Source organism: Lathyrus oleraceus, chromosome 4 (assembly GCF_024323335.1).
Source record: "Lathyrus oleraceus cultivar Zhongwan6 chromosome 4, CAAS_Psat_ZW6_1.0, whole genome shotgun sequence".
In the NCBI taxonomy this organism is placed as follows: domain Eukaryota; kingdom Viridiplantae; phylum Streptophyta; class Magnoliopsida; order Fabales; family Fabaceae; genus Lathyrus; species Lathyrus oleraceus.
This window is the reverse complement of record NC_066582.1, coordinates 57,087,100-57,103,128: the sequence shown is the minus strand read 5'-3', so window position 1 is coordinate 57,103,128 and position 16,029 is coordinate 57,087,100.

The window sequence follows — 16,029 nt, the reverse complement described above, 5'->3', positions numbered from 1 at the left end:
TCATCACCCCAACAGCGGTCAAGAGTACAGTGGATATCAAGAGTTGGTAGAGGGATTAAGGATCATTTGTATTCAATGTAACCCTTTTCCATGTAAATTACCATTTTCAACTTTGTAAAACCTATGGAGTCTTGTCATTTACAGACTACCATTCTATTAAATAAAGTTGAGCCTTTATCCAAATTGTTTCTACTCTTATTTACTTTAGCCAATAGTTTTAAATTTTATTATGATCATTTTGAAATTAAATTTTTAAAATCAAAATCAAGTTTTCTTTAATATATAAAAAGCAAGAATTTTTCCAAAGCAATTGAAAGGAGTTTCAATAGCATTTCAATGAATAACAAGTCCTTAAGTGCGAAACATCAGAGGTTCCCCAAGCAGTTAACCCTCCGGGCATCCTTAGACGTTTGTGTTGATTCAGTCCCTCAGTGGAATTTATTTCCTTGTCCCCAGCTGATTCGGTTGATTCAGATACCCTACGGTGTGTTGTTTTCCCCGACAAAGTTCCTGCCTCCCCCAACGAAATTCGTATTTCCTCGGCAGGGTTGATCTTCAGAGATAGTTGATCTTCCCCAGTAGATCGCTTTGGTGTCCCCACCAATCTCCATTCAATTTTCTCCCAGTCAGAGTTTCCTTCTGGTTTCTGAGTGCCTTTTGTTATGATTATTCTCTGTAGGGTTGGTGTTGACCTAAAATTCCCCACAGATTGGATGTTCTATCCTCAGTAGATCTCCTCCTTCCCCGGTTAGGTTTGAACCTTTGGGATGTTGATCTCCTTATTCTCCAGCAGTTGTCTTCATATTTTATGGATTGACCGAGGATTGTACCGGTGGTTCAATTTCTTTGCGACACCTTTGTATCCTTTGTGATTGTTTTGTCAGCATAATCATCATATATACATATACATATACATTCATATAATTTCATAATTTGCATATCCTGCATCTTCATATTTGATTTGTTTGAGATTCTTATTCTCTGTTATGGCGGTATTTTATCCCCATATCAAATATGGTGTTTGTCCTCCTTCAAGTGTAGAGTGTCAGCCCCTTAAGCAGAAAGACTTTAACCTTTCTCTGTTTCCCCACTGAGTTTGTTTCCTCGTGGATGGTGGTTATTTCAGTTTCCTCTCTAGTAGACTTTCTGGATGGAATTACTCCCCTTGAGTTATGTCCTCATTGGGTTGAGTCTTGATTGATTGTTTCTTTCTAGCTCTTACCTAGATTGATGCTTTGGTCCCCTAAGAGTCTATTACCCAGTAACTGGTAATATTCTTCTTAGTTTGTAGTTGTTACTTCTTGCCCAATACCCGACAAAAGTACCCTTTTTTTCTCCTCAGTAGAGTCCCCAGTGGATCTATTCCCCAGGAAGTATATCCTTGATATGTTCATCCTAACCGGTGACGGATATCTTTCTTTCCCCTGCCTGAGTCTATCCTTGATATGTTCACTTTAACCAGTGACGGATGTTCTCATTTGTGGTATTCTACCCAGTAAAAAGGTAGTTGTAATCCCTATTTTGTTCCTCAGAGAGTTAATCCTTGATATGTTCATCTTAACTGATGACGGGTTTTCTTCTCTTTATGGTTTTCTACCCAGTAACCGGTAGTTGTAAATCCCACTTTATCCTCTTTTCAGAGTCTATCCTTGATATGTTTATCTTAACTAGTGACGGATTTTCTCTTTGATTGATTTTCTACCCAGTAACTGGTAGTTGTAAATCCTACTTTGTCCCCTCGCAGAGTTTATCCTTGATATGTTCATCCTAACCGGTGACGGATTTTCTCTCCGACGGTTTTCTATCCAGCTTTCGATAGATGTAACTCCTACCCTTTTTGTTCAGTTGGTATATCCTTGATATGTTCATCCTAACCGATGACGGGTATCCTCCTTGGCATTTCCAGTCAAGTCTATCCTTGATATGTTCATCTTAACCGGTGACAGATTTTCTTCCCTGTTGAGTTTATCCTTGATATGTTCATCCTAACCGATGAGGATACTCTCACCCTTGGTCTTCTGCCCAGTAACTGGCAGCTGTAAATCCTACTTTTCTACATTTCCCCAGCAAGGTTATTCTTACCCAGTAACCGGTAATGAATACTCCCTCCTGGTGGTCCTCAGTGAGTCATCCTTGATATGTTCATCCTAACCGATGAAGGATGTTCTCTCTGTCAGATCTTTATTATCTCCTTACCCAGTAACAGGTAGTAGATAATAGATTTATGCTCCTCCTTTGTTGAAGTTTATCTTCCCCAGTTGAGTTGAGTGCGCATTTCCTTAGTGAAATTGTTTTTCCCTGCATGATTCGAGTACCTCAGTTTTATCCTGACTTACTCGTATCCCCTGCAGATGTTGTTATTTCCTTGGCTGAGTCTTTTCCATGTTTGTGTGGAATCCCTCTAGTCCCCAAATAGTTTTAAGTCGTAGCCTGGCCTACGCATAACTCCTTTTTCCCTAGAGTCTATGTCTCCCCAGTGAGTTTTCCTTACGGAATGCATTGTGCTCCTACGGGTTTTCGGTCTCTCTGATTTCTTTTTCCTTTGTGGCAATATTTCCCAAAGAGCATTAACTTTTACATTCATAACATATGCATCATGAGGTCTCTTACGGACCAAAATTTGTTTCTCTATGTTGTTATTTAAGCCCATTCTACTGAGTCGGGCCGAAGATTTTAACCTTCACCTCCTTAGTTAGAATTCCTTAAATAGAGGCAGCTGTAAGACCCCAATTTTGACCCAAAGATCCCTCATGCAATTTCATCATAAGCATTAGCATTGGGATCATACCTTGGCATCCTCCTTACCCGTATTTCATTGGGTTTGTTTTGGGAGAGATCACAAAAGCACTATGTGATTGTGTCATACTTGTATTTTATCATCTCACTAACCAAAATACCAAAAATATGTCTTTGCATTTGTCTAACTCTTTTGTAGGAAGGACAAGATTCCATTGATTTATCAAGTTCACATCTAGGGTTTAAGACCCTCATGAACAAAGAGCACAACCAAGAATTGATCCAAGAATGGTTATGAGCATCATATATTAGTCCCAATGTTCTCTACTTGTTATATTGATCAAGTTTTCTTCAAGAGTTTGAGGGTGATTTGCCTTGGAAACCCTAGTTTGACTGGGTATCTTGAGTAACTTCTCCAACAAGCTATCTCACCAATTGATCAAATTTCTCAAGGGACACTTCAAAATTCATCATCTTATGCATATATGATCTATTATGAGCCAAGAAAGTTAAGAGAATTGGAAGTTAGCAAGTTGGTTGATGGTGGTTAGCCAGATGGATTCATCTAATCAAAACTGGGTCTCCCTAGACCCTATCTCCTACAATTTTCACCATATTGTCGCATCACGCGAAAAACCGGCGGGAAACAAAGAACAACAGAGCCGCCACCGTGCGTTATTTATCCCAAAAGAGGGAAAGGAAACGCTCAGAGTAAACCTGGAAAAGACGTGGTCTCGCGACCAAAGAGAATGGGATCGGGAGTCGGTTATGCGAAGGGAAGGTATTAGCACCCCTACGCATCCATCGTACTCGACGGGATCCACGCACAAAAGGAAGGAAAAATGGTTGCTAAAACACTGCTCACACACACACACACACTGGCTGAAAGAGACACAGAAAACAGACAAGACTGACTCGGCAGGATATCGTATCCTGGGCCTACTTAGTCTATCAGGCATAGACATCAGAGTCGAAGTAGTTCGGACTGGGGAAACGACACATGCTCGCTAGGATATCGCATCCTATGCATACGTATCTCCTTTGGACGAAGGAGAATCAGAGCATTCGTAGCTCGGCTAACACGCACACAAACAAACACAGGCAAAGGCAAACATGGAGCCTGAATGCCAATCACTGGGCTTACATCAGCATCCGAACCAAAACACACACAAAGAGGCAAACGTGGAGCCTGACTTCCAATCACTGGGCTTACATCAGCGTCCGAACCAAAACACACGCACACTGGAACCCGAATGCCACTCGATGGACTTACATCAGCTTCCAAGCACACAACAACACAAAACAAAGACACAGGCGCCCGGAGAGATCAGCTCATCTCCTGCCTACGTACCTCATCTGGTATGAGGATCAGGGCGACGTAGTTCCCCTACGCAGGGATACAGGACTAGCCTAACCAGATAACAGAGGGAGACACAACTAGGGAGACTACGACTCGAGCCTAGATGTTATCATGCAAAATCACCCCTAAGTTAAGGTTTCTAGCTAACTGGCACAGGGAGCCAGCCTATCCTAGTCATGACTTGCACAGGAAGCAAGCCACACACACACTTAGCTTGCACAGGAAGCAAGCCAAGCAAAACCTAACTTGCACAGGAAGCAAGTCTAAGCTAACCCTAACTTGCACAAGAAGCAAGTCAAACAAACACACAAGCACAAGTAGCACACACTATATGCAAGCAAGGGGCTCAAACAAGGTTAGGTTTTAGTTGAGGGGTCATATCAACCTCAACAAACAAACCACTGGAACTGGGTAGTGTTAGCTCTTAACCTTGCCATTGAGGGGCTAAGGTGAAGCAGATGAAAAGTGAGTGAAGATAAGACTTCACAGCTCTTATCCCTGGCCTGGGAGAGCTTAAGACAAGAATGTGTGGGTTCAGAAAGTGGGAACCCTCCTACACATTTGATACTGACTCAACTGTGCAATTGCACAAGATCTTGGGTTTTTATCTGTAATGCATCAACACAGTGGTGTGAGCAAAACAGAAGACACACTGAATAGCAGGGGATAGGTTGCTTATCCCTTGGTTCTGCCAATTGCCTCTTCACTTAGGAGGTCTTTGACTCTGTACAAGGACAAATTAAACATACACAAACATTGCCTCTTAAGGAGGACTTCAGACAGTTGCCTGACCAAGTAACAGGCCAGGTCTTCCAGACTACATGAAGATTAGAAGTATACCTCAATGCAAATTTCTTATACAAGCAAAGCAAAGCAAAAGTTCACAAGGAACTGAGCAACTAAAAGCACCTGAAATAGTCAAGCAGACATTAGTATACAACTTCAAACAAAGCAAAAAGAAACAGACATCAACAGTTAATCAGAAGCAAATGGATGTGCAAGGCATAAGGCTTAAGGCATGTGAGCCAAGCCACCTACAAAACAAACAAGTTAGACAATGATATTTAAGCAAGCTCAATCAAAAAGAAACGGTCTCATTGGTCATTTGTTGGTCAACCTGAAAACAGGAGCTCAAAGGTGAGTAACAGGACCACTAGGACAAGCCTAGGGTCAAAAAGGAATGAAAAAGTCAAAACAGCAAAGGGCAAGCATTCAAAATCATGTTTAATCAATCAAGAAACAATTCCAATTGGGTTCACATTCATGTCAATCACCATCATCATTTCATGAACAGTTTAAGTCAAAGCATTGCAAACAGAAGCTCATAGGAGTCAACAGAAAGACTTGCATCAAAAGTCAATTCAAACATTTCCAAAAATTACCAAATAAATCATGATCAATCCTAACACATAGCATGGTAAGCATGTCAAATTTCATCTCATTTGGACAAGTGTAAGGCAGTCAATGAAAATCATAAAGTCAAAGCAATTTTGAACATGCTCAAAGAAGTCAACCAATCATGTATCAACTTGAAAAATTCATAAATCAGAGATGGCATATGATAAATAAATGGGACTAAAACCATGTCAAAGATTAGGATGTCTAGTTATCTCATGTAAAATTTCATGTCCATCTAATAAAGTATGAGAATTTCACAAATGAAATGGCAACATGTATCACACAAAGTCAACATTTTGGTCAAATAGGGGAGAAAACCTCAAACAATTAGGAAATGCCTCAAATAATTCCAGGAAAATTCACATGTAAACTAGACATACAAGAGTACATTCATGAAAAAATTCAAACCAATTTGAGTTCAAGAAGCATGGTAATAAAAATCATGAAGTTGGACATCAATGGTGTGACACAAATTGTCACACCCTAATTCAAAAAATCATAACTCACAAACCAGCAATGATAAATTCACAAACTCTACACCAAAATCACCATGAATGCGTCTAGTTTAAGCACAAAAAATTTGGGAGTCATTGGATAAAGTATCATCATTTCACAAATGTTTTGGCAAAGTGTACAAAATATGCATACATGTCACAAACCCTCATACCAATTAAAATCCACTCCTCAAAAAAATCTGGAAAAATCATGATAAAAAACTAGAGATTGTGATGAACATGATGCAAAAAATCCCATGAAATTTGGATTAAAATTGGATGCGCAATGATTTTTGTAAGATGATGTATCAAATTGAAATAAAAATGAAAAAAACAACATCATTTAATGGGTCATGTGCCACGCTGATGGCAAACTTGTAATTACCCTTGCCACTTAACTAAACGATGCGTTTTGGCAAAGGAAACGAAATGTTTCTATTGGTCGGTTTCAAATGGACAGGGACGCGGTTCATGCAAACCCTAATCCAGAAATCCGCAGCAAAATGCGCAGCTGGCTATGAAGGTTGCAGGAGAATCCGCAGGAAATTCTCCAGCAACCAAGAACAGTATGATGTTCTTCATCACCTTCAACGTGATTTTTCCAGAAAATCCAAAAAGTCTCAGAAATGAAAATTGATGATGGCAACGTGCATATCCAACATCACTCATCAATAAAACAAACATTATTTCATCAATCAACAACAAATCGAACATAAATCGAAGGAATTTAAACATGAACACGAAACTTTAAAACCCTCGTTCTCTCTCATTTCTCAATGGTTTTTCACGATTCAAAGCACAATACAACCAGCGTGGAAAGATCTACATAATGCATAACATGGTTTTGGAAAATGAGAGATTCGAATTCCTTACCAGATTTGAAGAACTGAGTTGGTTTGGAATTGTTTGGTTACAAATGGTTGAAACAGATGTTCCACACGCTCCCACAAGGTGAATGGTGAAGATACTTGGGCCTGAAACAACTTGAAACAGCTTCACTCGACCTTTGCCATGGATGATGCTTGGAAAGAACAGTCCAACAAAAGCTTTTTACAGTTGAAGAATGATAGTTGAAATGGGCCTAAAATGATGCTTGGATGATGGAACAACAAAGGTATGGTCGTGGCCTTTGGGAGTTTCTTGCAGATTTTTGAAATGGTAAGAAAATGGATTTTTTAGAGAGATGAGTTTTCTGTTGGTTTTGAGTGGCTGCTGCTAGGGTTTCAGAGAGAATATGTTGAATATATATGCTGTTTTATGTTGCTAAGTGGAATGCTAATCATGGTTCATGAAAATGTGGAGTAGAGTTGGTAAAAGTGTACTTTTTTTTCCAATTTTCAAGCAAGTTGGCATGGGTGTATGTACTGCACGAATTTGGGCTTTCAAACATGACACAAACCACATTTCTGAACTATTTCAATTGGCCAAATGGTTTAAAAATGATTATTCTGAAAAGTCAAAATTCAACTCACTTGAAATTAATTAAGGCAAGTTCAAAAAGGCCATTTTGCATGGTGATGTTTTGGTGAATGATGATGACATATTTGGAAAGAGGGGATCGAATGTGACTTGTAGGAAAAAACCCCACCCAAATTGGCCAAATGGTTTGAGAGATATGGCCTTTTGAAGTTCAAGAATTTCTGAAAATGATTTGATCATAACTTGCCAACCATACATGGGAATTGAGTGTTCTTGGACTTTTTGGAAATGGGAGAACAAGATCTTCAACTTTCATGTTGGGCAAATATTCATTTGAAGCTTGTATCATGATGTAAGTTTGAGGATCAAGACTTTCCATTTTTGGCAGGTTTCAGTTACAGGTCCAGTTTCCCTTTTTGGAAATTTCTGATCTGGCTTCAAATTCTTCAATGATGTTGTTTGACATGATACATGAGGCCTATTTGGACATGAATAAGCTCTCTCAAACCAAATCCATCCATCAAAAAAAAACCATAAAATCAGACACAGTTGACCAAGTTTGACTTTTTAGGGTTTCTGTCAATCTGTGCATTGAATGATGACTTCTGAACATCCAATCCTTGACCAAAACACTTCAAATGGATCCCCAAGTCATGTGAACATGTTGGACCAACCCTAGGGCCTTGGCTCCTTGAGAAATGCACTTGCTTGCTTGACTGACTGATCTCCTGACCAGTTTGACCTAATTCTCCTGATGATCTTGTACTTGAGGCAAATGGGACAATGCAATGCTATGCAGTGGACCATGTTATGCTATGACCTAATATGAGAATGTATGTACAATGATAGGTGCAAATTTGAGGTGCTACAGCTGCCCCTATTCAATCAGCTGGGAACCCGAACGGATGATAGCAACGGCTGTCAGACTTTCAGGGTAAACAGGGATTGAATACCAAGAACCGTAGAAATTTGCACTCTGCCGGATATGATACAAGAAGAACCACGTCATTTACTGATGACGCCTGCCATTGACAATTTCAGAAAGGCGAAACCATTTACCGATGGTTAGAAATTGGAAACTCGATATTTACCGATATCAACTTCAGCAAGACCATTTACCGATGGCGGCTTCAAAGAAACTTGACATTTACCGATATCAACTTCAACTCAACCATTTACCGATGGCTACTGCAACTGGGGATCTGATATTTACCGATATCGAAGAAAACGGGGCCATTTACCGATGGCGGATAAAACTGGGCATTCAATATTTACCGATATCGAAGCATACGGGGCCATTTACCGATGGCGTCTCCACTTGGGGAGGAACAAAATCTTTGTGGTGTAATCAGACAAGACGTTTACCGACGACTTCTGGGGATCTTGATTTTATCAACAAGGAAACAAAGCATGACCAGACATTTACCGATGACTGGGATGAAACTCGACGTTTACCGACATCGAAAGATGATGTTTACCGACATCAAAAAACGACCAGACATTTACCGATGACTGGGAATGAGAAATTTATTGGGGAGATACAAACAAATATTCGCAACCGGAAACCAGACAGGACATTTACAGATGACTCTACTGGGGATTTCTAGCTGGGGATTATCAGACATTTTACCGATGTCTGCAGAAAAGACTCGATGTTTACCGACATCGAAAGATGATGTTTACCGACATCAAAAAATGACCAGACATTTACCGATGACTGGGGAGAAAACCCGATGTTTACAGACACCGAAACAATGGTGTTTACCGACACCAAAAATGAAATGACCAGACATTTACTGATGACTGGGGAGAATACCCGATGTTTACAGACACCGAAACAATGGTGTTTACCGACACCAAACAAAGAAACACACGCGGGTGCTGGCATGACACTTACCGGTATCACAAGAACGACTTTTTAGATATGTCAAGGCAAGGTTGACCACTTGCTGGGGGGTCTCACTGGGGAGAAACAAACTTTCTGTCACCAACGGGTGAGGTAATAAACCTTTGTGGGGATATCAATCCTGAATGCTGTCAAGGGCAACTGTAGCAGACTTGTTGTGCTGATGTTGAATGAAATGATCCGCCTCTGCCGGGGATACGGTCTGGTTAGGTTAACACATGAATGCATATGTTTGAATTTTTCTATGGCGTAATGCTCCATATTGAATGGGAATGCTATGCAGTTTGAGGATGCAATGATCACTAAAATGCAAAAATGATGAAAAACTCCGGCTGGGGAGCCAAAAACTGATCGGGTACTCCAACTCTGCGGGGAGACTCTGCAGGGAGAGCAACGACTTCTCACTCATGTTGGAGAATAGCACTGCTGCTGGGGAAAGGTAAACTCCGCTGGGGATATCCTTCAGTCCACAGATAGGATAAATGTTGGAGATAAATTTCAATGAGTCTGCCTCACTCGGGAGGAAATCGGCAAATACAGGCCTGCTGGGGATAGGCAATCCTTAGATCTGTTGGGGAACAGAAGGCACTATCCACAGACGTCTTCGCAGGGGAACATAGCTCTGATAGCTTCCATACCTGCTTGGGGAAAATATCTGCTGAGGAAACGTCCTTACAAATGCCAACCTGAAAAACAGCACAACAAAATGCCCCCAGGGGATACATGGACAAGATACGCTCAAGTGTCCTCAACATTCAAAATGATTTTCAAATGTTTCATCTTTTTGCACGTTATTGTGTAGCCTTCATGTTCTTATATGCAATGCTTATCAAAAATTCGGACATTTTTGCAAACAAAACAGTAAAAATAAAAACAAAAGAGCCATTTATCTGAATAGCGACTTTTATTGATTTGAAAATGTGCCTGAAAAGGCAAATACATTGGGAAGCAATTCCTAGAAAGAGGTAATTGCGCGTAAAAGGAAAAATCTATCCTAATGGCAATGTGAACACGGCATCCACTATTTCCCAATTCTGTTGTAACTCACAGATCATCAGTTTTCCTCCCAACTCCTTGCTTTCAGAGAAGAATGACTGGACGGATCACATCTTTCGAGATGGCAGACGACAAAGCTTGATGAAGTACAGACAACTCAGACTGTAGTCTTCGCTTTAATCCCTCTTTTGGCTGGATCGCCCTTTCGGGTTTTCAATCCACCGGGATACCCATTTTTGCCTAAGCCGCCCTTGCGGGTTTTCGACTTACCGGGTGTACAAATTCTTTTCATTTTATCCCTAATTTTTGCCCGAACCTTTCCTTTCTGTTTTTTGGTTCGCCGGGATGCCCCTTTTTTGCCTGGACTCTTTTTATTCTTTTTGTCCAGCGGGTCAATTTATGCGAAGTATTTTTTGACTACATCTGAGTTAACAGGAGACGGAAAGTCTTCACCATCCATAGTGGTAAGCATCAAGGCTCCACCGGAGAATACCTTTTTCACAACATATGGACCTTCATAATTAGGAGTCCACTTGCCCCTGTTATCTGCACCGGGAGGGAGGATCCTCTTCAAAACTAGATCACCTATCTGATAGCTTCGAGGACGCACTTTCTGATCAAAGGATCTCTTCATCCTTCGCTGATACAACTGTCCATGGCATACAGCTGCTAGCCGTCTCTCTTCGATAAGGCTCAACTCGTTAAACCTTGTTCGAATCCACTCGGCTTCGTCCAGCTTGACATCCAATAAAACTCTCAGAGAAGGAATCTCCACTTCAACAGGTAGGACAGCTTCCATACCATACACAAGGGAGTAAGGGGTTGCCCCGGTCGACGTACGTACTGAGGCACGGTACCCATGCAAAGCGAAAGGCAGCATCTCATGCCAATCCTTGTACGTAACGACCATCTTCTGCACAATCTTCTTGATATTCTTGTTCGCCGCTTCTACAGCACCATTCATCTTCGGTCTGTAAGGAGAAGAATTGTGATGTTCAATCTTGAAATCTTTACAAAGCTCTTTCATCATCTTGTTGTTGATATTCGAACCATTATCAGTGATGATTCTCTCAGGAACTCCATAACGACATATGATTTCCTTCTTGATGAACCGGGTAACCACTTGTTTGGTAACGTTAGCATAGGAAGCTGCTTCCACCCATTTGGTGAAATAGTCAATCGCAACCAAGATGAAGTGATGTCCATTCGAAGCAGTAGGCTCAATCTTCCCAATCATATCAATGCCCCACATGGCAAACGGCCAAGGCGAATTCATGACATTCAGAGGGCTTGGTGGTACATGCACCTTATCAGCATAGATTTGACACTTATGGCACTTCCGAGCATACTTGAAACAATCGGATTCCATAGTCATCCAGTAATAACCCGCTCTCAACAACTTCTTAGCCATTGCATGTCCGCCGGCATGAGTACCGAAGGACCCTTCATGAACTTCCTGCATTAACATGTCTGCCTCGGGTCTGTCCACGCATCTGAGCAAGACCATGTCAAAGTTTCTTTTATACAGCACATCATCCTGATTCAAATAGAAGCTTCCAGCTAGCCTTCTCAGGGTTTTCTTGTCATTCTTCGACGCACCTTCAGGATACTCCTGAGTCTTGAGGAAGTTCTTGATGTCATAATACCACGGCTTCTCATTAATCACAACAGACTCGGCTGCAAACACATACGCAGGCCTCTCAAGTCGATTCACCGCAACATGTGGCACATGATTCCACCAATGAACTTTGATCATAGACGACAAAGTAGCCAAGGCATCAGCCATTTGATTCTCATCCCGGGGGACATGATACAACTTCACCTTCTTGAAGAACGTCAGTATTCTTCTGGTGTAATCTCTATACGGAATCAAATGCGGCTGATTCGTATTCCAATCTCCATTGACTTGATTGATCACTAGAGCGGAATCTCCATAAATGTCAAGCGTTTTGATCCTCAGATCAATGGCTTCTTCTATCCCCATGATACAAGCCTCATACTCAGCTTCGTTGTTGGTGACGTCAAACGTCAATCTGGCAGAAAAAGGTATATGAGCACCTTTAGGATTGATCAATACTGCCCCAACACCATTACCGTTCATATTCACAGCCCCATCAAACATCAGTGTCCACTTGTCATCAGGATCCGGTCCTTCCTCGACAAGAGGCTCTTCACAATCTTTCATCTTCAGATACATGATGTCTTCATCAGGGAATTCAAACATCATAGGCTGATAATCTTCAATCGGTTGCTCGGCAAGGTAGTCTGACAGAATACTACCTTTGATGGCCTTTTGTGACGTGTACTGAATATCATATTCTGTTAGAATCATCTGCCAACGAGCAACGCGCCCGGTGAGAGCCGGTTTCTCAAAGATGTACTTCACTGGATCCATCTTAGAAATCAATAAGGTAGTATGGTTCAACATATACTGCCTCAGTCGGCGAGCAGCCCAGGCCAAAGCACAGCAAGTTTTCTCGAGCAGTGAATATCTTGTTTCACAGTCGGTAAACTTTTTGCTAAGGTAGTATATGGCATGCTCTTTTCGACCAGACTCGTCATGCTGTCCCAATACACACCCCATCGAGTTCTCAGTCACTGACAGGTACATTATCAGAGGTCTCCCTGGAACTGGAGGTATAAGGATTGGAGGTTTCTGTAAATACTCTTTAATCTTGTCAAAAGCTTTCTGACAATCATCATTCCACTTGATCGCCTGATTCTTTCTAAGCAGTTTGAAAATTGGTTCACATGTGGCAGTTAGGTGAGATATGAACCTTGCAATGTAGTTCAACCTCCCTAAAAACCCACGGACTTGCTTCTCCGTTTTTGGTTCAGGCATCTCTTGAATAGCTTTGACTTTCGCTGGATCAACCTCAATCCCTTTCTCACTGACAATGAAGCCTAAAAGCTTCCCTGATCTCACCCCAAACGTACACTTGTTCGGATTCAACCTCAGCTTGAACTTTCTCAACCGATCAAACAACTTCTGCAAATTAACCAGGTGCTCCTCTTCTGTCTGCGACTTCGCAATCATATCATCTACGTATACTTCAATTTCTTTGTGCATCATGTCATGAAAGAGAGTCGTCATTGCCCTCTGATAGGTAGCACCAGCATTCTTTAGCCCAAATGGCATCACCTTATAGCAGAACGTGCCCCAAGGTGTAATGAACGTCGTCTTTTCCATGTCCTCTGGCGCCATCTTGATCTGATTATATCCAGAGAAGCCATCCATGAAAGAGAATACCGAGGATTGAGCTGTATTATCAACCAATACGTCAATGTGAGGTAATGGGAAATCATCTTTCGGACTCGCTCTATTCAAATCCCGGTAATCGACACACATTCTGACTTTACCATCCTTCTTCGGCATAGGAACGATGTTGGCCACCCATGGGGGATAACTTGTAACAGCCAAAAAACCTGCATCCCACTGCTTCTGAACCTCTTCCTTGATCTTAGTTGCCATGTCAGGACTCGTTCTACGAAGCTTCTGCTTGACCGAAGGACATCCTTCTCTAAGAGGTAATCGATGCACCACAATGTTTGTATCCAACCCAGGCATATCTTGATATGACCAGGCGAATATCTCCACATATTCTCTCAGCATCTCAATCAGCCTCCTCTTGACAGAGTCCTCTAAAGCAGCCCCAATCTTGATTTCTCTTTTGGCGTCCTCAGTACCCAAATTAACAACCTCCAACTCCTCCTGATGAGGTTGGATGACCCTTTCCTCCTGCTTCAGCAATCTGACCAATTCTGCAGGAAGTTCACAGTCTTCCTCACTCTCCTCTTCAGCTTGGTAGATGGGATTGTCGAAATCATACTGAGCCATAACAGAACTGTTCATAGTGAATGCCATAAGATCGCTTCTGCATGTTTAATGCTTTGTTTTAGAAAAAGAGTTCAATAAAGTCACAAAAAAAACAAAAACATTGCCATTTTTATTGTTTTTGAAAAAGGATGAAAACAAAAAATAGAAAGACAGGGATCACAAAGTTTGATTTCAAAAAATGTCCTTCATTAATGATAATCATTAAAACATGATGAGGCCCTACAATGAATCACTACGCCTTGGGCAGATCGTAGGATTTTCATGCAAAATGAAAGAAAAACAACAGAAAATTACTCTGTCAGAAGAGTAACTTGAACCACTTCTTCAGCCGTCCAGTTGTTGATAGACCCCCCTGGTGCACACGGGCGAACCCAGTTGTCCAGATCACAATCACTGTCACAGTCTTCACTACCGGTTGCAGAGACGTCGCCATGATTCATCAGCCCAGCGCTGGTAAAAGTACTCGGACCCGCTTGACCATTCTGCTCTGCTTGGAGAGGCTCGTAACCAACGCCAAATTTGTCTTCTTTAACAGGCAAGTACACCATCTTGCCCCAGCCTTCAGCCTTGCCAGAATCAACAACCTCCTTAGCCTGCTTGTAAGAAGTAATTGAAGCACCTGGCTTCCTCTACTCAGCGTACGCCACTTTCTCAAGAGCCACAGTCTCAAACGCCTGGCATAAGGTTTCGTGGATCTCGCCATCCACCTCAACATATTTGAACGAGGATAGATGACTCACCAGAATCTCTTCTTCACCGCACACGGTCACAATCTGACCGTTCCAGACATACTTGAGCTTTTGATGGAGAGTCGACGAGACTGCCCCTGCTGCATGAATCCATGGACGCCCCAATAAACAACTATAGGCGGGCTGGATGTCCATAACGTAGAAGATGATATCGAATACCTCAGGACCTATCTTCACAGGCAAGGTAACTTCCCCACACACAGAACGTTTGGATCCGTCGAAAGCACGAACGATCAGGTCACTGGGAGTAAGCACAAACCCTTCCACATCAATCTTCTTCAGAATCTGCTTAGGCAACACATTCAGCGACGACCCGGTGTCTACCAATACGTGAGACAACACTGCCCCCTTGCACTCCATGGTGATGTGCAAGGCTTTGTTATGGTTTCGCCCTTCAGGCGTTAAGTCCAGGTTGGTGAATCCTACACCATGCTTGGTGCTCACATTGGCCATCACACCCTCCAGTTGATTGACAGAAATATCCTGAGGCACGTAAGCCAGATTCAGCATCTTCAGCAAGGCATTACGGTGTGCCTCGGAGCACAACAACAGTGAAAGTATAGAAATCTTGGACGGAGTTTGATTCAACTGATCTACAATCTTGTAGTCACTCTTCTTGATTATCTTCATAAACTCCTCCACGTCCTTCTCAAATGACCCCTCGGGCGCTTCCTTCTGGACAGGTTCTTCCTCAACCACAGCTTGCTTACCCTTTGCTTTGGCGAGAGCCTCAGCATTATTGTCCCTCAAAGGCTGCGGTGCGAACAGACGACCGCTTCTGGTAAAACCTCCTGGACCCCCTACATTGTCCACAGCCGGACCAACAGTTGCAGGAACTCTATTCGGTAAACCAATTGTCACTGGAGTCTGATTCACTGGTCTCGTCTGACTTTCAGCCCTTCTGTAACTGCGGTGAGCATTATCATACTTCCACGGCACGACTCTACTATTCTCAACAGCCCTTCTTCCAGACGCGGCGATAGTAGTCGGAGCACTGATGGTTACAGGCACGGAAATGGTAACTGGGGTACCATTCGTTGCAGGTGCACTAACGACCCTTTGTCCACGTCCTTCAGTTGGTTTAAAGTAAATGGTGATAGTTGACACTGTTCCACGATCTTTTACAGCCCTAC